A 24033-nucleotide genomic window follows, 5' to 3' on the forward strand; every position below is an offset into this window, starting at 1 on the left:
TCTTTACCACCAGCATATAAACGTAGATTCTCCAGATTCTTTCATCTTGGGGGAAAATCTTGCTCATTCTCTCCAATCTCTCCTCTTTCCTCTTCTATCCTTTTCTCTCTTCTTCTCTTTGCTTCTTTCTTCTCTCTCCTCACTACTCCTTATCCTCCTCTACCTTCTCATCCTGCTCCTTCTTCTTTCTCTCTCTCTTTCATTCCCAGACCCTCCATTCTTTTTTTTTTGTAATCAAACATTATAAAACATCGATCTCTACTGCCTAGTCTTCATTCGCTCATACCTACCTCACTCAATCTACTACAATCTGGATTCTGAAATGGCCTTATGTATAGCTTATTAATTGCCTCCTTATTGATAAATCCAATAAAATTTTTCAGTTTTCATTTTATTCAGCTATTCTACATAATTTATATTGTTGGTGTAGTCCTCTTTAAGATACCACATTTAGTTACCATTTGTGACACCATTTCTATCTTTCTTTGGTGTCTTCTACTCTGTTGTTTTGCCAGAACTCCATTAACCAGCCTGTATATAACTCCAATCTCAGGCATCTTTTGAGGGGAGTATAGAAATGGAAATAAAAATATATACAAAATTGTAAGTCTAAGGCACTACAGCAAATGACAGTGAGAAAATATAAAGGATTCAGCAAAGAAAAGACTTGCAAAAATTTAAGTAGGGAAGAAAAAAGTAGTTATGCTGCCCCCATGATCAAGTGAATGATTAAGTTTGTTAAGTATTGATGATGGTTGGAGATGAGATCAGATGAAAATGATTAGACAACTTGGAATCCATGATAACCTTGATAATAGTGATAGCAATGAAGTGGAGAAAATGCTGACTGAGATGGAGTGAGTTCAAAAGAATGGGAGAAGAGATGGTAGAGAAAGTGAATAAATAATGCTTTGGAGTTGTTTTGATCTAAAGAGGAGCTCCGCAATAGAAGCTATGGGTAAATGTGTGTAAAATAGATGTTCTTTTTTTCTTTTTTAAAATGGAGGATAATGCATAATTTGTTTGCTGATGAAAACGATTCTCTATAGAGACAAACATGAAGATTTTCGTGACATAAAATTTTCAAAAATGCAAGAATGAATAGAATGCTTATGCACAAGTGGATGCATTGGCGTCAAATAGTAACAAAAGCAGTATCTATAAATGCTTTTCATAAGAGACAGCATAAAAGTTTAGGAAGCAAAAGTAAAGGAGGCCTGAATCAGAATCTCTCCACACATTCTCCCCACTCCCCCAAAAGAAAAGTATGAGATCAACAAGGAGCTCAAACACAATCATATGTAAAACTTGCCATGAGCCTTTCTCAGAAATGTAGAAGAGCACAACTTTCAAGTTACCTCTAAGTAGAAAAATAAACAAACCAAATTTTACTGGAGCGCCATCTTCTGTCTCAAACTTGTTGAGAGTAGAAAGTAGGGAAGAAGAGACTTAAGAGCTACCGTAAAAAGAGGAGAGAGACTTGGAAGACAGAGATAAGGTATGGCAGGGAGGAGTAAGCCAAGGTAGAGAAAGCCCAACAGTAAATGGCGAAATGCTACCCACAAATTTACAACTTGGTAGGTGATAGCATCAGCTCTAAGGAAGGGGGTTGAAAATGGGAAAGACAGCATAGGCCAGACTCAAAGTAAAGTTGCTTTTGAGAGACAATCAGATAAACACAGAAAGAGATGGGCTCTTTGGGGGTGCAGCTGCAAAGAGTAAAAATGAATAAAAGAGAAAAATAAGAATTATGAAGAAATACAAATGGAGGGGGTAGATATATGAAGTTCCTTTCCCTTCTCTCACTACTAACACAAGCATCAGATCTTACAGAAGCTGAGGTTTGCTATGCTTCCATGAAGAAAACAGTCTCCATACAAAGATGCAACAAAAGAAAATAGAACATTAAATACAATTATAATAGCTGAAGTAAATTCTACCCCAGTCCTTCACAACACATGAAGCAAAAAAAAAACTGTAATTAAATATTTAAAACAGAACTAAATGACCTAAACAAGCACTGGCGATAATACAAATTTATATGTCACTATAATTATTGATGATGCTCTCATTCAAATAGCTATATAAAAAATTTTGCTTGGGTGTCTTGTAATTTTGGATTATCAACTCATGTTAGCAACAGTTTAATTTTAGGAATCCTGAAAGATCTTGTTTGAGGCTATACTTTTTTAAAACTTTTATTTAGGTTTGGGGTACATGTGCAGGTTTGTGATATAGGTAAATTGTGTGTCATGGAGGTTTGGTGTACAGATTATTTTGTAAGGCAGATAATAATCATAGTGCCTAATATGTAGCTTTTCCATCCTCATTGCCCCCTACCCTCCACCCTCAAGTAGGTCCCAGTGTCTGTTGCTCCCAGCCTTGTGTCCATATGTACACAATGTTTAGCTCCCACTTACAAGTGAGAACTTGCAGTATTTGGTTTTCTCTTTTTGCATTAGTTTGCTTACAATAATGGCTTCTAGCTCCATGTATGTTGCTGCAAAGAATATAATCTCATTCTTTTTATAGCTGCATAGTATTCCTTAGTGTATATGTACCACATTTTCTTTATCTAGTCTATCATTTATGGGCATTTAGGTTGACTCCATGTCTTTGCTATTGTGAATAGTGCTGCAATGAAACTACATGTGATTGTGTCTTTATAATAGAATGATTTATATTCCTTAGGCATATACTCAATAATGGGGTTGCTGGCTCAAATGGTAATTCTATTTTAAGTTCTTTGAGAAATCACCAAACTGCTTTCCACAGTGGCTGAACTAATTTACATTCCTACTGGCAGTGTATAAGTGTTCCCTTTTCTCTGCAATATCACCAACGTCTGTTATTTTTTGACTTTTTAATAATGTCCATTCTGACTGATGTTAGATAGTATCTCATTGTGGTTTTGATTTGCATTTCTCCAAAGATTAGTAATGTTGAGCATTTTTTTTTCATATGCTTGTTGGCTGTGTGCATGTCTTCTTTTGAAAAGTATCTGTTCATGTCCTTTGTTCACTTTTAATGGGGTTGTTTTTGCTTGTAAATTTGTTTAAGTTCCTTATAGGTTCTGGATATTAGACCTTTGTCAGATGCATAGTTGGCAAATATTTTCTCCCATTCTGTAGGTTGTCTGTTTACTCTTTTGATAGTTTCTTTTGCTGAGGCTATATCTTAACAGAGTAGCTTTACTTTTCCTTTAACAAGCTATTACTCTGAGACTCTGTAATTCTTAATTTAATTCCTTGTGTCCTGAACACACAGCTAGTGTACATTAAAAACCCACTCTCATTTTCATTATGCTTGTGATTAATATTCCCCTGTATACTATTTTTTCTTTTCTTTCTGACCTAGAAAACTTGCATAGATATTTTACATAGGCCCCGTTGAGTTAAAATTGAATTATAATAGTTAATAAAAATATATTAAGATTCATTTGAAAAGGGCAAGTAGATTGTATGTGTTCATGTGTTAACAAGGAAATCAAGATTTTTCATTACATAAAGCAATATTTTAATTTTGATAATAAGCAATGCATTAAAAATAAATTAATACAATGATTTAACACATTGTAATTATTTGTTTTAATACATAGTCATTTTCTATATTCTAAGTATCAGGTGGACTGAATCACTATCAGATTTTTCAGCTGTTTTATATAAACTAAGGAAAAATTATGATTCCAGGGAAGCTAATAAACACAATATTCATAAAGCACTATTGTCCTTTCAAGTGTCAAGTAGTTCTTTAGTCATAATTTTCCTAAGGCAAAGCTTTGTCACTGAAAAAATTCATCAAATAGTGCTGGTATTAAATGCTTAGAGGTAAAAATTACTTTTCCTATTTGACCTAGAAATTTTACAATAGATTTTTTGGGAGATTGCTAATATATTCCCACAATATTTCATATCAAAGTTTCACAAAAAAAAACTAAATTTCTTATTTTCTATACATAAAGTGTGTTCTGATAGCTTTCTCAAAGATCTGTGATGACATTTATGACATAAAGGGCCCCACCTGAAGTTCAAAACTGAAGAGATGCAGTAGCCTTGAAACAAGATGCTGTAAGATTAAAACTAATTGAAGATTTCCCAGGAATGGTCACATCAGACTCAACTGAAACTACAGGAAAAGCTTAGTGGGTATGAGTCAGGACACTGGTGACCAATCACAATGGGCACTGTCACAAGTTGCTTTGACAGCAAGACACTTCTTTGACTGGCAGCGCCTCTGCTTGGGTTTTGCTTGCAACTACTGGGCTTGTTCCACCCTCTCAGCCCATCAGGCTGTACTCGGCTTGCACTACCAGCCCTGACCCCATGCCTGCCAAGGGTGAGCCAGGTGTGGAGCAGCAAAGGGTGTGTGAGCAAGTGAGCGCAGGGTCCGGCCACTGAACCCAGGCAGGTGCTCTGGCTGAGGCAGGGCAGGCAACTCCAGGTGCCAGCACAGGTCCTGGCTCCATGCAAGGCTGTGGCTGGACCAGGTGTGTACTGCAAGTGGCTTCTGCTGTGGGCACTGGAGAATGTGGTGGCACCCAAAAACTTGGATATGCTGGGAAACACAGAGCCCCAAAGAAGGTGTTACAGTGTGTCACTGCCCAAGCTCAGGGAGCCCCGAGGTCTGGACCCCCAGAAGGGCCTCAGCTTTTCTCTCCTTCTTGCTGCCTGCAGCATGGCGAGCGAGGGGCATCTTTCAGGGGGTTCTGTTTCAGCCTGTTTGTGTTACAGCTCTTTCAGTCCTGCCACCTTGCTGTGGCCCATGGCTCCTGGGCTGGCTCAGCCCTGCCACTGCTTCCTGTTGTGTGGGGCTACTGCCCAATGTCGGCAGGGGGTGGGAGAGCTATAGTGTTACAGCAGCTTTGACTCAAAGAAACCTGAGGACTAGGCCCCCAGAAGAGTCACTACTTTTCACTCCCGCAGTCTGGGAGCATGTCACCACCTACAGCTCAGCAAGCCGGCTAGAAATATGTTACAGCTCCTTTTGCTCCCTCAGTTCAATGGGTCCTGATTTTCTTGTCCCACATCCAGGCAGAATGAGGTTACTTGGAGAAGTGGAGGGTGAGCAAGGTGGAGAGAGCCTTGTGGAGTAACAGAACAGCTCTCAGGAGACCCAAACTGGGTAGCTTCTTTCTGCAGGCAGGTGGTGCCAACAAGTGTCTGAGTCTGGCTGAGTCTGGGGTTTTTATGTGCTAAAAATGGAGGAAGTGTGTGCTGATTGGTCTATGGGTGGGCATGGGTGGAACTGAGAAAAATCACCATCCATTTGGCCAAAAGGCAACAACGAAGTGCTCACTCAGAGTTGCAGACTCCACCTAGAACTCCACTTGGCCTACTCCCAGGCTTTAGGTCATCCCTAGCTTGGAGGTGGGGTTTCGCCAGGGACCCACCCCTTCTCTCCTAAGAATCTGTATGCCCCCCACCCCATCGATATGCCATCTGTGATGCCCAGGCTGTCTGTGTTGAGTGGTTCCCATAGGTCAACACCTAGCTGCCTTCAGCCAGCCTCCTTCCCTGAACTCATCAGCACCCAAAGTTTCAGAGGAGGCCAAGGTGGTTGGGGGGGCTAGTGTGTCAGTGCAACCTTGAGCGTGCACACTCCCAGCCAGTTTGTGACAATTCCCAGGCTTGGCTACAACTGCTTCACAAGGGAGCAGGGGCCAGGAATGAGGAGGGGCCAGGGTGCAGGCACTTCTGAGCTTGTGGGGGTAGGGGGCTTCCCAGGCCCCCTAGAGCACAGGAATACCCGGGTCTGAAGCCATGGTTGGGCAGCTTCAGCTGTGCCTGGGAGCTCAGGCCCCTGCCCAGCCAACTTGGTAGTGTGTGGGGCTCCCACTGGGATCACTTGTTCTTGGCTCCTCCCTCCCAGCTCCACAAAGTGTGCAGCACCAGCTGCACCTCCCCCCATGCAGCTGGCATCCCCACAGCAGTTGCTCCAAGCAGGCCACCACCGTCACCAGCACCAGATCACCAAAACAGGGTCCTGATGTCCCTTTTGTGCCAGACAATAAATGCTTCATTTGTTGTTCTAGGGGAACAACACAGGGGCTTGGAAGGCCAGGGTGATTAAGGCAAGTCCATCTCTAGAGAAGCTCAGGGCATCCACTATTTGAAAAATGGTATGATGGGAAATGTTTCAAAATTTTATCAGATCATATAGGTTTTCTTGTGTTTATAGGCAAAATATATGTAATTACAATAGCTTAAGTATCTCTGCAAGGATATATAAGAAAGAGGCAAATTGTTGCTTCTGGGGGAGACGCAGGTGGCTGGGAAATAGAGTATGAAAGAAATATCACTTTTATGCCCCGGCATTTTTATGGATGTTCATATATTGCCTACTTAAAAATAAATAGTTTTAATTTTCAATTTAAAAACTTTTTATTTATTGAAAGATTTGACATTGATTTCAAATTTATAAAAAGAGAACTTCTGGCTGGGCGTGGTGGCTCACGCCTGTAATCCCAGCACTTTGGGAGGCTGAGGAGAGCAGATCACAAGGTCAGGAGATCGAGACTATCCTGGCTAACACGGTGAAACCCCATCTCTACTAAAAATACAAAAAATTAGCCGGGCGTGGTGGCGGGTGCCTATAGTCTCAGCTACTCAGGAGGCTGAGGCAGGAGAATGGCGTGAACCCGGCAGGCAGAGGTTGCGGTGAGCTGAGATCGTGCCACTGCACTCCAGCCTGGGCGACAGAGCGAGACTCTATCTCGAAAAAAAAAAAAAGAAAAGAAAACTTCTACAATATAATAAAGGATTATCTTTGTAAGATGTATTGTTAATGTAATATATAATGGCAAATAATTGATATTTTTTCCTAAGAAAGATAAGAGAACATGGATGTTGATTTCACTTCTTCCATTCAATATTAAATTGATGGCTGTAGCTAATGCAATAAGGTTACAATTTTTTTTAATTATAAAGATTGGAAATAAATAAAATGTTATAAGTAGCTTTAAAATAAGGTAATATGCCTAACTTATTAATGAATGTAAAACAGAACACCCCAAAATTCACAAATGGATATCTCCTTTAAGTCAAAATATTTACCATCTCCTCTAACAGATGGTAACTTTACTATCTGTTAATTGATACCAAAGGATATTATGAATTCAGGAGATTTTAAAATGTATCAAAAATCGATACACATTTAATATATACTATTATATGATATGTGATTAATTTGGTCTTTTTTTAATTATTATTTTTTAGAGACAGAGCCTTACTCTGTCAGGCTGGAGTGCAGTGATGTGATCATAGCTCACTGCAGCCTCAAAGTAGTTCGGTATTTTAAAGCACACTGCTCCTTCCTTCCCTTCCCCTGACTCTCATGATTGACTCTGTAGCAGTGGTAAAACAAGTATTAGTGCTTAACTCTGATTTGATCTCATTTTATGCAATTGTACACTTGGTTTTATCCCATACATATTAACATACACATTTCACTTGGAGACAAAAATTTTAAAACTTTAAAATATACCAATTTTTATCCTATAAATATTAACATACACATTTCTCTTAGAGACAATAATTTTAAAATCTTAAAATATACAACAAAAGCCCTTATGAAAAAGTATGCTACATGTTATATTTAGTTCTTAATCTGTGTCTTTTGGAGCGTTATTTGATCTCCTCACAATTTAGTTGCCCTATTTCTAAAGCAGAATTAATGGATTTGAATACTCACTTTTTACTTATAATAAATTCAGGCATAGATAGTTATACTTCTGTTCTTAGTCATCCAAAGACAAATACAATGTAAATGTTACACCTGCAAAGAGGTCATCCCCTAACCCTAACATCACCAGGGAAGGCCCTGTCAACCGTAGAAACGTAACCATAATTACTCTTTAATATAATTAGAAGTGGAACATCTTTTGTTGTTCTTCTTGTCTTCATGTGCAAACCTGGTAGTAGAGGGAAAAGTGGGACAGAACCAGAGGACAAAGACAAATACTTTCCAATAAGTGTACTCTGTAAGTCTCATGCACTCAGTCATCATCCAAAGATCCTCATTTGTCTAAAGTCTGGTAGCACATAAAAATGTGTATTATAATGTAATATCTTAATAATGCAGACATCAGACACATCCAAATTGAGGAATCTTTTTTTTTTTCCTATGTAGGGACAGGGGTCTCAGTATGTTGCCCAAAGTGGTCTCAAACTCCTGGCCTTAAGCAATCTTCCCGCCTCAGCCCCCAAAGTGCTGGAATGATAGGTGTAGGCCACCGCAACCAGCCAAAATTGAGGAATCTTTTACACAAGTAGCCTTAACTCTTAAAAAAATTTGCATGATGAACTTTTATAAAAAGCAGAGAGAAAGCTCTATGTTAGATACCAAGTGTACATAATGATTAAACACAATGAATGATCCTTGAGTAAATGTTAGGTCGAGGAAAAAAATAGCAGAAATAAACCCATAAAAGACATTTAGAAAAAATTACACAATATTCAATAAGAATGATATATGAACTAATAGTATTAGATAATGTTAAATTTCATGTGGGTGATAATTATAACTGTATATTTTAGTTCTGATTATTATACAATATATGTAGGTGACAATTTCATTATAACCAAACGCCATTTCCTTATTTGAGATAAATGCTGAAGTTTTTACAGGTGAAGTGTTATTTTTACAAACTCAAGTCTCAAATCAAGCACCACAAAAAAATATTGTGTGTGTGCACATGCTTGTACGTGTGCGTGTGTGCATGTGTGTGTGCAGTCAGAGGTGTGCATCTGAGAAAGCATAATGATGTAAGCATGTCATGTATGAATCTAGGTAAAGGAAATACTTGTTTTCATTGTATTGTTCTTTATACTATTCATAGGTTTGACAATTTTTAAAATAAAAAGATGAGGCAAGGATTTCCTCCCAAAAATATGTGTTATTAGGGTAAATCAAACTAGAAATAAAGAATCTGAGATAAGAAGAAAGGTAAGAAACATAAAAGATAATTTCTGTTTCTGAATTTTTGTATTCCTGCTTCTATTGTTATCTGTACTCAGAAAAATTCTATGTCATCCTTTTGGGATATAAGTAAGATATATAGAAAGCAGCCCTGATGGTTGGCTATTTCCAAATAAAAAGGAATAAATAATATTTAATGTCTTTGTAATGTCTCAATTTGAATAGGCTGAACTAAATATTCCAGAATTCCCTTTCTTGTATGCTTCTTTTTTTGCATAGGCCACAAAAGAGATTCTTAGGATATTTGGAAAATGGAAGGGAAGCAGCAGTCATTCTCTAGCACACAAATGTAGTTGCTGATGTGTTGGATGTAAAGCAGCAGCTGGGCCTGCAACTGCTCTATCTTTCCCTAAATTCCTCTTTAGCTATCTTGATTCCTATGATGAGTGTGTGTATTTAGCTCCAAGGCTCCAGCTTCTGCAAGATACCTTCATCACCAATGTCCTAAGCAGTAAGAATGGACAAGGAGTTCAGTCCATTCTGCTGAGGTTCAAGCTCATGTTTGTAGATTTTACCCTGCTCATGATATTTCTTTCCTGACTGCTTGTCTGGCAGAATTAAAGCCCCAGCATCTGAGAGGGAGACAATAGCCTCACAGAGACAGCTTAACTAGGTCCCACAGTTGGACAAGCCAGTGTCCTGTAACAGATCCTTTGATAGTTAGATAAATAGATAGATAGATGGAAAGACAGAGACAAATGTAGAGATAGATAGATAAATCTCCTGCTGGTTCTGCTTCCATGGTGGAATCTTGACTAATACAGAAGCATTTTAAAATAGTAAGACACAATAATATTGCTTATATTTTTAACTTACGCTTTGAAGACATATATAACTTCACCTGAAACCTGTATCTTGAAATGAAATGTTTGGGGAACAAGTCTAGTACTGAAAAATCTACAGCAAACCCTAAGTCAGTCAAATATCAGTGACACCGAAATACAAATTTGGGAGTATATAAATTTAAAATTACTTCCACATTTAGTCTGACGGTAAATTAAATGTGTGTCTGAGTGCCTGCATGAGTGTGTATGTGCGTTTGTAACTTGCAATCATTTCAATACAAATTTGACAAGTATGTTTATCTCCACTTTATTGTCCCAAACGCTGCATACATAAATAAATGAAATAATCGATAATGTTTCTTCTCATATTAGCTCAGTTCTCTTTTTATTTGCATAACTAGTCTAATGGTCTAGACTTTAGTTAGCAGCGGAGGTTGTTTAGAATATATACCATCAAAAGCTAAGCGTTATTCAATGAGATACAAAATCTTCCCTATGATCTCAAGTGCTAAAGAGCCATGAGATAATGTTCAGATGAAATACTCTACCACTTTAAAAATCACTGTAAATCACAGATAAATTTTAATTGGGTCATTTTACCTTGTACAAATTTAGAGTAAACAGAGTTATTAAGACTTAAAGCTATGTCAAAAATAATGTATATAATGTAAAAATATTATACATCTATAGTAAATGGCTCTCCTGTGAGTTAAATAACAGAATTCCATCCTTACCATCATATTTATAACATTTTTGCTTTGTAGTTATCAAGGCTAGTGAAAATAATTTGCTCTACCATTTCACACTGATCTCTCAACATTCACTATAACTAGTGCTATACAACTTCTAACAATGCAAAAAAAGGAGAAAATATTATTAAATTTATTTTCAGAATATGGGTGAGTAATTGGTTGAGGTAAATTAATAAAGTTTTAGAATATCATGTAATACTTATCTAACAATGAGTATTGCCAGTTATGCTTATTTTTTTCTTGGCTGGTTTGATATTATAATTCATATTTTATAAGAACTATTTATCTAAGAGGCTGTACGGTGTGCAGTGATCTTTTAAATTTTGTTTCAGAACTCATAATGACCTCCCTACTACCCTAGTTACGTGTTTGGAGGTAACTCAGATTAATCATAAAAGGAGAATACAGATAACCTAATAAAACAAAGGACTATTATAATGATAAACAGGAATATCAACAAAAGAATTCCCACTGATCCTATCATGTATGTTTAAATGTTAAAGCTTATTGAAGAATAATCCCAAACCTAGAAATTAGACCTACAAATAATTGATAAGCTGGATATCCTTAAAAATGGAAACTTCTGCTCTCCAAAAGACAATGTCTACAAATAAGAAAATAAACCACAAACTTGGAGGAAATATTGACAAATGGCACATCTGAAAAAGGACTCTTTTTCCAAATATATAAAAAACTCTAAAAACTCAACAATAAGAAAATGAAAAAGTCTACTGAAAATGGGTAAAGGCCCGAAAGAGATACCTTACTAAAGAAGATATATAGACATCAGGTAAGCATACATCAGAATGACTAAAAGCAAAAACACTGACAATACCAGACGCTGGCAAGGATGTAGAACAAAAGGAACTCGCATTTTATTGCTGATGGGAATACAAAATGATGCAGCCACTTGGAAAGACAGTTTGGCAGTTTCCTACAAAACTAAACACATTCTTACCAGCAATTGTATTTCAAGATATTTACCCTAATGAATTGAAAGCTTACATCCACACAGAAACCTGCATGTGGATATTAATAACAGCTTTATTTATAATTACCCAAACTTGGAAGCAACCGAGGTGTCCTTCAATAGGTGAATGGATAAATAAACTGGTACATTCAGACAATGCGGTATTATTCAGCACTAAAAAGAAGTGAACTATCAAGCCATAAAAAGACATGGGGGATGCTCAAATATATATTACTAAGTGAAAAAGACCATTATTTAAAAGTGACCTATTGTATGATTGCAATTATATGACATTGTGGAAAAGGAAAAACTGTGGTGGCAGTGAAAAGATCAGTGGTAATCAGGGGTCTGGGGGAGCAAGGGATGGCTAGGAAAATCACAGAGAATTTTTTTTTTAAGTTCTGGGATACATGTGCAGAATGTGCAGGTTTGTTACATAGGTATACGTGTGCCATGGTGATTTGCTGCATCTATCAACCTGTCATCTAGGTTTTAAGCCCCGCATGCATTAGGCATTTGTCCTAATGCTCTCCCTCACCTTGCCTCCCACCCCCCAATAGGCCGTAGTTTGTGATGTTCCCCTCTCTGTGTCCATGTGTTCTCATTGTTCAGCTCCCACTTATAAGTGAGAGCATGTGGTGTTTGGTTTTCTGTTCCTGTGTTAGTTTGCTGAGAATGATGGCTTCCAGCTTCATCCATGTCCCTGCAAAAGACACAAACCCATTCTTTTTTATGGCTGCATAGTATTCCATGGTGTATATGTGACACATTTTCTTTATCCAGTCTGTCATTGATGAGCATTTGGGTTGGTTCCAAGTCTTTGTTATTGTAAAGAGAGCACAGATAATTTTTAGAATGGCGCAACCACTATATATGATACTATAACGGGGCTGCATGTTTTCATACAATTTGTAAAACCCATAGAATGTACAACACCAAGAATGAACTCTAATGTAAAACTATGGAATTTGAGTATAATAATGTGTCAATTAGGTTCATCAATTTTAACCAATTTATCACTGTGGTAGGGAATATTGACAGTGATGGAAGTTCTGTGTGGGGCAAGAGGAAAGAGGGCATATGAGAATTCACAACATTCTGCTTAGGTTTGCTAAAACTACTCTTAAACTACTCTTAAGACTACTCTTAAAGTAAAGCTTATTAATATAAAATATTTTTTAAAAGTAAAAGATACAGCCTGCATTAACACAGTCTTTGTTTCTTTGCACATAAAGCCTTTTTTTCTTCAGTGATTTGCTTGATTATAAAAACCAACTTATAAAAGAGAAGACAAATATTGCCTTATTCATTACACAGGCTTTTGTGAAGTGAATGAGATATTTAGGTATCTTTGCCTCCTCACAAAGAGAAAATTCTGTCACTAACAGCTGCTATTTATGGACTAAAAATGTGGACCTATCCATAAAAGCACAAAATGAGTTAATGGAAAAACATACTAAAACCAACAAATACAAATATTCCTCATTTTAAAAGTTTGCATTATATTATTTGTTTTGTTCTTATTGTTATGCTTCTGCATAAAGAATCATTAATCTGTTTATTAATGCATGCATTCTACAATCATTTACTGAGTTTCTACTTTATGTGAGACATGGAAGCACTAAGAATATAATAGTGAGCAAGCAAAAATGAATCTGCTTATAATCAAGTGCAGAGCCCACATAAGCGAGACAAGTTTGCCCAGAGAAACACAGTATTTTGGGATGGGAAAAGAAAATATTAGAATTTTGATTTGCATATATTTTTGATGATTACCTTTTTAAAAATCTTTCTTGCTCTTGCTATGCTTCATAAGTGTGTGTGTATATATATATACACACACACACATATATATATACACACACACACTTCTATATAAACACTGGTGTATGTATAAATATATGTAAATATATACATATTTATAGGGAATTCATATTTTTTCTCTGTGTGATCAAACAAGTTTAGTCTTAAGTAATGAGGCAGAATCTAAAATAAACACAGAGTACAAATGCTCTATGAAAGCAAAAGACAAAGTAGTCCTGGAAATAGTGTGTAAAGTGTGGAAAAAGTGTTTTAGGCAGATGGAACAATATATTTAAACGCTCTGAGGAGAAGCAAGCATTGTACGTTAATGGAGCAGAGAGAGTCAGCGTGGCTGAACCACAGTGAACAGGAAGGAGTACCAAGAGGTCTGAAAAGGCTGGCAAGCCACATAAGGGACAGGCCACACAGGCTTGAATGTGTGAATTTGTGCGAATTGGGGGCTTGAATTTGGTGCTACATAAAAAAATGACTGTAAATATTTTTAAGATCAATGATGTTATTAGCTTTATTTGTCTTCAAGATAATCCTGACTGCTATTTTTGTTACACATTTGAGGGAGGCAATGGAAAAACCAGGAAGTCTGGCTGGCTCAATGAATTTTGTTGAAGAAATCTCTCTGCACAAAATTTCCTTCAAAACATCATATGAAATTAGATAATGTGAATCTGTGACATGCATAAAGTTTCTAGACTTATCCTTTTATGAGCTGAGTAAATCTTTAAGGACTACCATTTAAGCTATGACTAATATGTGGCATTGGTCATTATATCTTTGACCACACATGTCTCAAATAAGTAAGTTTAATTCAAACTTGTGGATTCAGGGCTTAAGTATTTTTCCCCAAGTAAAAGAAAAGATAACTAGGAACAGAAGGAGGAAAAAATGGAAAGCAAATGTAGGTTAAATTCACATTTTAGAAATTGTGACAACATTTAAAGTTTGATACCTCATTTATTTTTTATTTATTTATTTTTTTTACTGTTCCTAGCATCAGACATCATTAGGTGTTAAAGTTTATTTAATGAGTTGTCCCACAGATATAACAAAAACAATTGAATTGGGCTTATGTAAACCAAAGCCCAGCTTTGGCTATAAGAATTCTTTACGTTACTTAACCAGTTTATTTCACTGAAGCCAAACACACTTGTAGGCATTTTATTGAAGAATTTGGATACAGTGAGGTGAAATCATAGCATGGCTTGATTTTTCTTGAGATAGTGGGTATTTTATTTTTCTGTTCCTTAATACCATGTCTACAATAACAAATATTATTAATTTTCACTTTCTAGAACTAAAAAACCCTCATTTTTAAGGTTTTGAAGAACCCAGGATAATATAAAATAAATTACAATCTCTCATTAGATTTACATATTCACCCTTCTCCTTTAACTAGGCTTTGAAGCTCTCATGGAAAAAGATAGCTATGGGCTTTTTTTTCTCTTTTCTTTCTCTTTTTTTTTTTTTTTTTTTTTGCAGCTTTTATTTTAGGTTTAGCAAGACTGCTACATGGGTAACACACATTGTTGAGGTTTGGTGTACAAATGATTTCATCATCCAGGTATAAAGCATAGCACCTGATAGGAAATTTTTCCTCCCCTACCCCTCTCCCACCTTCTTCCCTCAAGTAAGCCCCAGTGTCTTGTTCCCATCTTTGTGCCCAGGTATACTCAATGCTTAACTCCCGATTATAAGTGAAAACCTCGTTCGTACTTACTATAAGTGAAAATCTGAGTTTCCATCTTTGTGTCCATTCATTAATTCACTTAGGATAATGTCCTCCAGCTGTATTCTTGTTGCTGCAAATGATATGATTTCCTTTTTTATGGCTATAATAGTATTCCATTATATAGTTATTCTACATTTGCTTTACCCAGAACACTGTTGATGGGCATTTAGGTTGATTCCATGTCTTTGCTACTGTGAATAGTGCTTCAGTTCACATATGAATGGATGTGTCTTTTGGTAGAACAATTTATATTCCTTTGAAAATAAATTTACACAGTATGTAATACATGCCCAGTAATGGAATTGCTAAGTCGAAAGGGAGTTCTGTTTTTAAGTTCTTTGACAAATCTCATAACTGCTTTCCACAGCAGCTGAACTAATTTACATTCCAACTAGCAGTGTATAAGCATTCTCTTTTCTCTGCAACCCCACTAATACCTGTTATTTCTTGACTTTTTAATAATAGCTGTACTAACTGGTGTGAAACAGTGTCTCATTGTTTTGATTTGCATTTCTCTAATGATAGTGATATTGAGCATTTCGTTCATCTTCTCTTTCTACTTCATCATCTATTCCCTCTACTCAGAGACTATCTGACAAGGAGAAAAATTAAAGGAGAGAAAAACTCGTATTTATGGTTTGAACTTGTAGTCTAGATGATAATGGTTTGGAAAAATACCAGAATTGCTCACTCTATCTGTCTCAATCCATTCTGGGCTACTATAATACAATACCTGAAACTGAGTAATGTATAAAGAACAGAAATTTATTGGTTCATTGTTCTGAAGTCTGGAAAGTTCAAGATTGAGGAGTTGCATGTTGTGGGGGCCTTCCTGCTGCATTATAATATGGCAGAAGGCATCACATGGTGAGAACGAGAGAGCAAAAAGAGTCAAACTCACTCTTATAACAAGCCCACTTCGGGGATAACAAATCCATTCCCTCAGTAATGACATTAATTCATTTATGAGGGCAGATCCTAATCACCTCTCAAAGGTCTCACCTCTCAACACTGTTGCCTTTTGGGTTACTGTTCTTGTGTTGCACTAAGTTTCCAACACATGAACTTTGGAGGACACATTTAAATTATAGCACTATGTAACACACACACACGTGCACACACATACACACACGTGCACACACATACACACACTCACACTAGTCTCCTTACTTTTGGAACAGGAAGCATAAAAGCTACCTCAGTCTGATTCAGCTGTCATGTAATCCTTAGTTATGTATTTGATTTAATGCCTCAGCCAAGATCCCACTTCAAATTACATTTCTTGTATGTTCCTGAGGTTTGAAGTTTACAGGAGAAAATACTTCTACTAAACTGCTTTCACCCTTAGTCTTTGTATCCAGATTTTGCTTATAATTAGATCCAATAATTTTAAACTCCCAAGTAGAAAATATCATTCTTGGCTGGTTGTTTTCAATTAGAAAGATTCAGCAACCGTGATCCTTGGTTATTCTCCAGCTTTAGTTATTTCGACTAAGGCATGATATTAATCCTCTTATCCCTAAAGTACTCTGAATATTATCATTGAGTATATACAAAATATTATCTTCAACACTGGCTCTTATGCTGACACAACCTAAAGTGTTAAACTTTCTGTTACTCCTAAAAGCATTCTAAGTAAAATCTAAACTCAGAAGATACAGAGTCATTTGTTTAGTTGCTTTGCTTTAGCATAATTTTTTCCTTCCAGTGTAATTTAAATGGAAAGTGATCTTGGAAAAGAGGAGCTGTAAAACAGGAGAAAAACTTTACAAACTTTCACATTTTACCTTGAACTAACTCATAAAGGATTTTCTATCCTTGTTTTTGTGGATATTGGAACTGTTTTCACAGGTTGTTAGTCAGGGATTCTAGATGCATACCACGTGATCTGGTGGAAAAATCACAGGTTTGGAATTGGCCAAAATTTCTAATTCTGGCCCAACAATTTTCTAGCTTTGTTATCTGGGGAAAAACATATCTCTCTAGATCTGTTTCTAATTTGTACATCGCTTACATTTTAGAGCTCCTATGAAGGTGAATGAAGTAATTTACAGTACTCTAATTTACTGTAGCACACATCTGTAATCGTACCTCCTTCACTCATAGACCTTTCCTTGTTTCATTGAAGCCTAATACTATACAGATATCTACACTCGTCCACAAAACAATGTGCTTTTAAAGAGTGTCTCCATCCTCCAACCTCAAGAGTACTTCCTAATTGGTCTAATCGAACAACAGCACTCCCATTTAGCTTGTCAATGATTGGTCTAACTCTAGACATAAGATCCAATGCTGGACAGTCTATATGAGGACAATCTCCAGAAGAGTTAAAGGAAAAGTTTCTTTTCCTCTAAAAGTGAAACTCTATACATTACGTTCTCTTTGTGGATTTGTGTTAGTGTCTGGATATAATACATGGAACTACTGCAGCCACCTTGCTGTAGGCCTACAGAAAAAATAAGCTGAAAATGGTGGAAAGAGGCGGGGTTACTTCCTGTGATCATTTGATCATGTGATTGACCATTGCTAGCATCACAATAACTCTATACATTTTGTCATGGGGATAATAAATTTTCCTTGGATTAAATAGAATGAAGTTTTATGGTTATTTATTAACAACGTGACTATCACAGTGTATGCCATGTTCTAAGTATTCAGCAGAAGTTATTTTTCTTATCATAGCCCATTTAACCCTAGAAGTGTTACAAAAATTTTGTCTGAAATTATTCTGCATGGTTCTAACCTAAATGCTATTATATATAGAAAAAACACCACGTTTGATCAACTGCCTTGCCTGAGGAATTTGCAGGAGAAATTGATAACCAGTGCTAATTATGTGCCAATTCCATTTTCATTTTAAAAATAAAATTAGCATTATTTTGCTAGATATCTCAGATTGTGGAAGACAGATGAGAAACCACTTTTTCTTGTCCTGTAACATATAACTTTTTATGTTATCTATTTATTTTGCAAAAATGTTTTTAAAAGTTTATATTAGTTCAAACTGGAAATTAAACATTTCATTACTAAAATCAATAAAATATGTAAAATGAAATCTAGCATACTGAAGGATTACAAAAATGCATGTATCATTCTTACAATAAAAATATTGAAAGAAATATTTGAAAGCCAATGAGGGGAAGGGTGCATCTGTTATCATCATTTCTCATCTAGAAAATATACTCAAATAGTTAATTCAGTTTGTATATAATGAAGTATATAATTAAAATCTGAGCTGTTTTTGTGAGTGGAGGAAAAAAGCAAGAGGAAAACTTTATAGATGGCAATTCAAATACATTTTTTATTAAATTGGGAATTTTCACAAGAAAAGAAGAAAAAACTCTCTTCAAAGGAAGAAAGTGCTTGACAGATGAGGAAATTCATTTATATGGATTTTTGACAGCAGGTTGCCTTGAATAAGTAAGTCCTGAGAAAAAGTAATTTTTTTACTTTATTAAGAAAAAATAAGGTATATTACAAAACAGCACTGTAATTAAGGAATAAAAAATGATTTGGATGAATTGATGACAGTTAAGAACTTTATCCTCATTTGAATTCTTTTAACAACTACTGTCTGAACCATATTTATGGCATTTATTTTTAACTGTGTTCTTTTGCATTTTTGTGTACCTGTTCTATCAATCCTAGCGCACTGTAATTTTAAATAGCTCAAATATAGCCTATATCTTTGCCTTTCCTGTTTTTTCTTGGCATGGAGGAAAGGTTCATAAATAGTAGCCTTTTGATAAATTTCTTAGATAAATGAAGGGTAAAATAGAACTGTAATTTACAATTTTGGTTACTGTTAATACAATTTTTTATAACTTCTTTCTTTTGTGCTTATGTTGACATGTTTTATAAGAAGAAATATTATAACTGTAAAATCATCCCAAAGGCTTATAAATATCATGTTATACCATAAATATACACTCAAATCACAAGGTTACTAAAAAGTCACTACCTGGTAGTATTGCAACCTATCTGCTGGTAAATCATTTCCAACTTCATGACTGCCCCAAATCAATAACAGGAACCTAATTATGTTCCAATATTATGTTGTTATTCCTTTCCCAGGACAATATGAATCTCTATGAAAACAAGCAGCTGTTAAATCAATAACACATATACCCGCATTGTACTGATAGTCACATCTCTCCATTAACATCAAGTCTCTAGGCATAATATAGCAATTAAACATAAACATGGAAATTCCTCAAAGAGCTATGAGCAGAACTACCATTTAACCCAGCAATCCCATTACTGGGCATATACATAGAGGAATATAAATCATTCTACCATAAAGATACATGAACGCAAGTGTTCATTGCTGCACTATTCACATATTCACAAGAACAAAGACATATAATCAACTGAAATGCCCATCAGTGGCAGATTGTATAAAGAAAATGTGGTACACATACACCACGGGATACTATGCAGTCATGAAAAACAGCAAGATCATGTCTTTTGTGGGAAAATGGATGGAGCTGCACTAAGGCAAGAACAGAAAACCAAATAGCACATGCTTTTTATAAGTAGGAGCTAAATGATGATAACTCATGAACACAAAGAAGGGAACAACAGACACTGGGGTCTACTTGGGGGTGCAGGGTGAAAGGAGGGAGAGGAGCAGGAAAGATAACTTGGGTACTGGGTTTAATATCTGGGGGATGAAATAATCTGTACAACAAACCTTCCATGGCACAAGTTTACCTATATAAAACACTTTCAAAGGTACTCCCAAAACTAAAATAAAAGTTATTTTTAAAAAAAAAACAACAATAAAAACAAAAACAAAAAACAGCAACCTTGAATGATCACTCCAAAAGCAAGAATTGAGCATTACTCATTTCTGTTTCTTCCAAAATACATTCTGCACAAAGTATTTTTTTATTTTGTAATGAATTAAGAGCCAAAACACTTTTTAAGCAATGATTGTTTATTTAATTAAAAAAAAACAGTGACAACATATATAATTCTGATATCAAAGTATTCAAACAACTTGGAGGTAATCCTTTACCAACTATGGTCATTAGGGAAAGAAACAAGCAAATTCCACCAACTCAGTATTACTCCAATGTTTAAGTAATAGGATGGGCTTTTACTCGACTGTTTAAGTAAGAGGAGCAGTTGGGATAAAGAAGAACAGAGTTTCCAGGTAAGTTAAAAGGTTTTGGTAAACATCACAACTGTAACAAGAAAGGCAAAATTCTAAACAACTCAACCAGGAAAAAGCATAGTAAAGAAGGGATTGGAAAGCTCATGAGAGAAAAAGGAATTTAGGTAACGTTTGGCTTCTAAGCAATTTAAGAAACTGTTAGGTCAAAGAATTTTCAGGAGAAACACCAGCAATCAAGTTCAAGTTTAGTTCAGAGAAGGAAGTTCTTGTTTCCCTCATCTGTTCTAAGTTATCCTCTTGGAGTGGCTAGCACTAAGATTATAAATGTAAACTCTTAGACAAATCCTGATGTTGATTTTAAAAAGATAGACATTTTCATCATTACCCCCAAAATGCAAAGCTAATCTGCGGAAATCTCATCACAAAGGCAGTTTGACTCATCTATTATGAGTCAATAATTAATGTCAGAATGAGCTACTAGTTTTAGTTTTGCATTGACCTCTCTGAATGACTCAAAATGAGGACAAATAAAGTTTGTGGGTCATGAGACTCTCATCTGACTGACGGTAGAAGGCAGATCCTTTAAGAGAACTGATTCTAAAATTTATGATGAAAGTCATGAGACTCGGGATAGTCCTGAATAATCTTAAGAACATTGAATAAAATACAATTCTCAATTTCAAGAGTTATTACAAAGAAACACTAATTAAGACAGTGTAGTACTGAAGTAACAGATATATCAAACAATAAAATATTTAAGAGTCCAAGAATAAACCTTCTCATTTGTGGTCAGTTGATTTTCAATTTTGAACAACAAGACTAGTCAATGGAAAAAGAATAATAGTCTTTTCAACAAATGATGCTAGAAAAACTGGATATCCACATTCAAAAGAATGAATTTGATTCTGATCTCACATCACACAATGAAACTAATTCAAAATGAATCATAGGTGAAATATAAGCACTAAACCTATACAACTCTTAGAAATAAATATAGTCATAAGCCTTTATGACTTTGGGTTAGACAATGGTTTCTTAGATTCAACACCAAAAGCATAAGTAACAAACAAAACTAAAGTTAGACTTCACTAAAATTAAAACTCTGGTTAAAAGGAGCACCATCAGGAAAATCGAAAGAGAATCAACATAATAGAATATAGTCGCAGGTCATATATTGCATAAGGAACTAGTATCCAGAGTACACCGAATGACTTCAAATTTAAATATGAGACAAGGATTGAACAGACATTTCTCAGAAGAAAATATACAACTAGTCAACAAGCCAAACAGCAGACATTAAACATCATTAGTCATAAGAGAAATGCAAATGAAAACCACAACAAAATTCCACACTTGCTGGAATGACTAAAATAAAAAAACCACAGCAATAACAAATATTGGTAAGATGGTGGCAAATTTGGAACTCTTGTGTATTATACATTTAAAATGGCTTAATTCTATGATATGTGACTCTTATCTCAATAAAGCTGTACTATTATAGTATAGGACATTTTAATATATTCTTCACTCACTTTCTTTCATGTCAACAGCAAGAACAAAAAATATATCTCACACAGACATAGACCATATGTCAAAGCTAAGAAATTAACCTTAGTGCAATATTATCAACTAAAATACAGAACTACTCACATTTTTATGTGTTTTTCCACTAATTTCTTTTTTCTGTCTGTTTTACCATCTAATCCAGGATCACTTATTAAATGTATTTGTCCTCCAATCTGTGATCTCTCTCCTATTTTATTAGACAATTTTGAAAAGTAACAGATCATCCATTTTGTAGAATAGCCCTGTGTGAGTTTTCGTGATGCTTTCTCATGACTAGATTGTTATGCATTATTGGGAAGGATACCATAGGTGTGATGTGCTCATCTCAAGAAGCTATGCAATAAATATATGATTTGTTACTGATGATGTTAACTTTATCACTTGACTAAGGTGTGTCAGGGTTAATCAAAATGTTCTAAAATTAGATAGTAGTGATGGTTCTTGGACTTTGTAAATATACAAAAAAATTGAATTGTACACATTAAATGTACACTCAATTCTAAGTTATGTGTATTACATATAATAAACCTATTAAAACAACACATTCATGTCCAGATATATTAAAATAAATTTATTTCCCAAGTTAAATAATAATGGTCTCAACTTTCTGTCTATTATTCAACCGTCATTTACTGTAGGGCTAACAGTTATCACCATTATGGTTTAAAAAATAGATCCCTAGGATATCTACAATTAAGGTATATTCTGAAGAAGGCAGTTAGGATAGGAACTGATACTAGACTGTGGTAAATATAAGGCAGAGGTTCCCAAACACTGGACCATGCATCAGCTGGCCACTTCTTAATAAAAAATTTAAAATAATTGTTCTGTTTAAAAAGTTGGGTCCAGGGAGATAACCTGAAATGGTACTATGACAACTTAATGTTTTTGATAGTGTGTCATTAGGTGGATCTATCTATCAGCAGCATCTAGATAAATCTTGGATAGTCTCCCTACCAAATGACAGGTGCTTCTTCCATGGATCCACATACTTAGTGCTCTCTTTAGAAATTTCCACAAATCATTTTCTGTGATCTTCTAATCCTATTGTTTCAAGATTTCTGGACAACTGTTCAGGCTATTCATTACTGTCCAGGAAGCATGTGTGTTTCTATAATTCAGATGTTTTTCTCCTTCATACAAAGTGAAAACACTAGTATATTCTTACAGCTTTCTCTACTGAATTTCCCTTAACTCATATTTCACTGCCACTCCCAAGTGGGTTTATAATAAAGAAGCCATTTCATTGTCAGCCAGGAATCTGTACATTGTTTGGACCCATCTTTGAACCAAGCCCCTGTGTTTTTCTTTTCTCGCAGTGAGCCATAGATAACCACTTAGGGAAAATTGGTAAAAATAAAAGATAAGCATCAGTGCAACAGACATAGGTGCCATTTGTACAAGTAAATTATTCATACCATACCATCTGGACCATGTGAACCTCAATCAGAAACAAACCAGTCCTATTTTGTAGTGAATTGTTTTTCTACCCACTCAAACTTATGTTTTGTAGACTTGATAGCACTCAGTGAAAGATGGGCAGCTCCAGCCACATCAACATTTGCTGTTTTATGCTCAGATGCTCAATGTTGCTGAGATTTCAATAGTATATCAAAAATATATATTTTTTTATAAAAAAACAGCTTGATCAAAGAACATGGCCTTGATTTTTAAAGCTAAAGATTTGTTTAGAAACCTCTTCTGCTCAGGGCTCCATTTCCATCTGGCACTTTCTGAGTTACCCGCTAAATTAGTCTAAGAAGAATTGCAGTTGAATAAATGCTGCTCTAAAATTCAGAAAAGCACAATAATCACTGTGAATCTTTCTCACTAATAGTGAGTGCTAGGTATGTTAACTTGTACTTTATTCCATAAGGGATATCTTGTACTCCCCAGATTACTGGACTCCTAGAATCTTAACATTTTGATAAGAATCTCATATCACAAGACATAAGTGACAGAGCAGTTTTTACTGGAGCTTGCACATTTGTAGAGCCTTGTTTTTCTCTGGGCTTCATAAAAATGGCAGTCCTCTGAGATACCCACTGTGTCAGGCTAAATAATGGCTCTCTAAAAATGTTCATGTTCTGTTTTCTGGGACCTCTGATTATGTTACATAACAAATTAGTGGAACTTTACACATTTTTCAAGTAAAGATATAGCAATGAGGACACTCTGTAGGTGGAAAATGTAATCCAAAGTGTCCTGGTAAAAAGGAGACAGGTAGATCAAATCAGTAGTAAAAGTTGTGATGACGGAATCAAGAGAAACCAGGAATAAAGAGGAGCCAAGAAATGACAAAGGCAAAAAATCAA

The sequence above is a fragment of the Pan troglodytes genome, chromosome 3, assembly GCF_028858775.2.
Source record: "Pan troglodytes isolate AG18354 chromosome 3, NHGRI_mPanTro3-v2.0_pri, whole genome shotgun sequence".
Lineage (NCBI taxonomy): Eukaryota > Metazoa > Chordata > Mammalia > Primates > Hominidae > Pan > Pan troglodytes.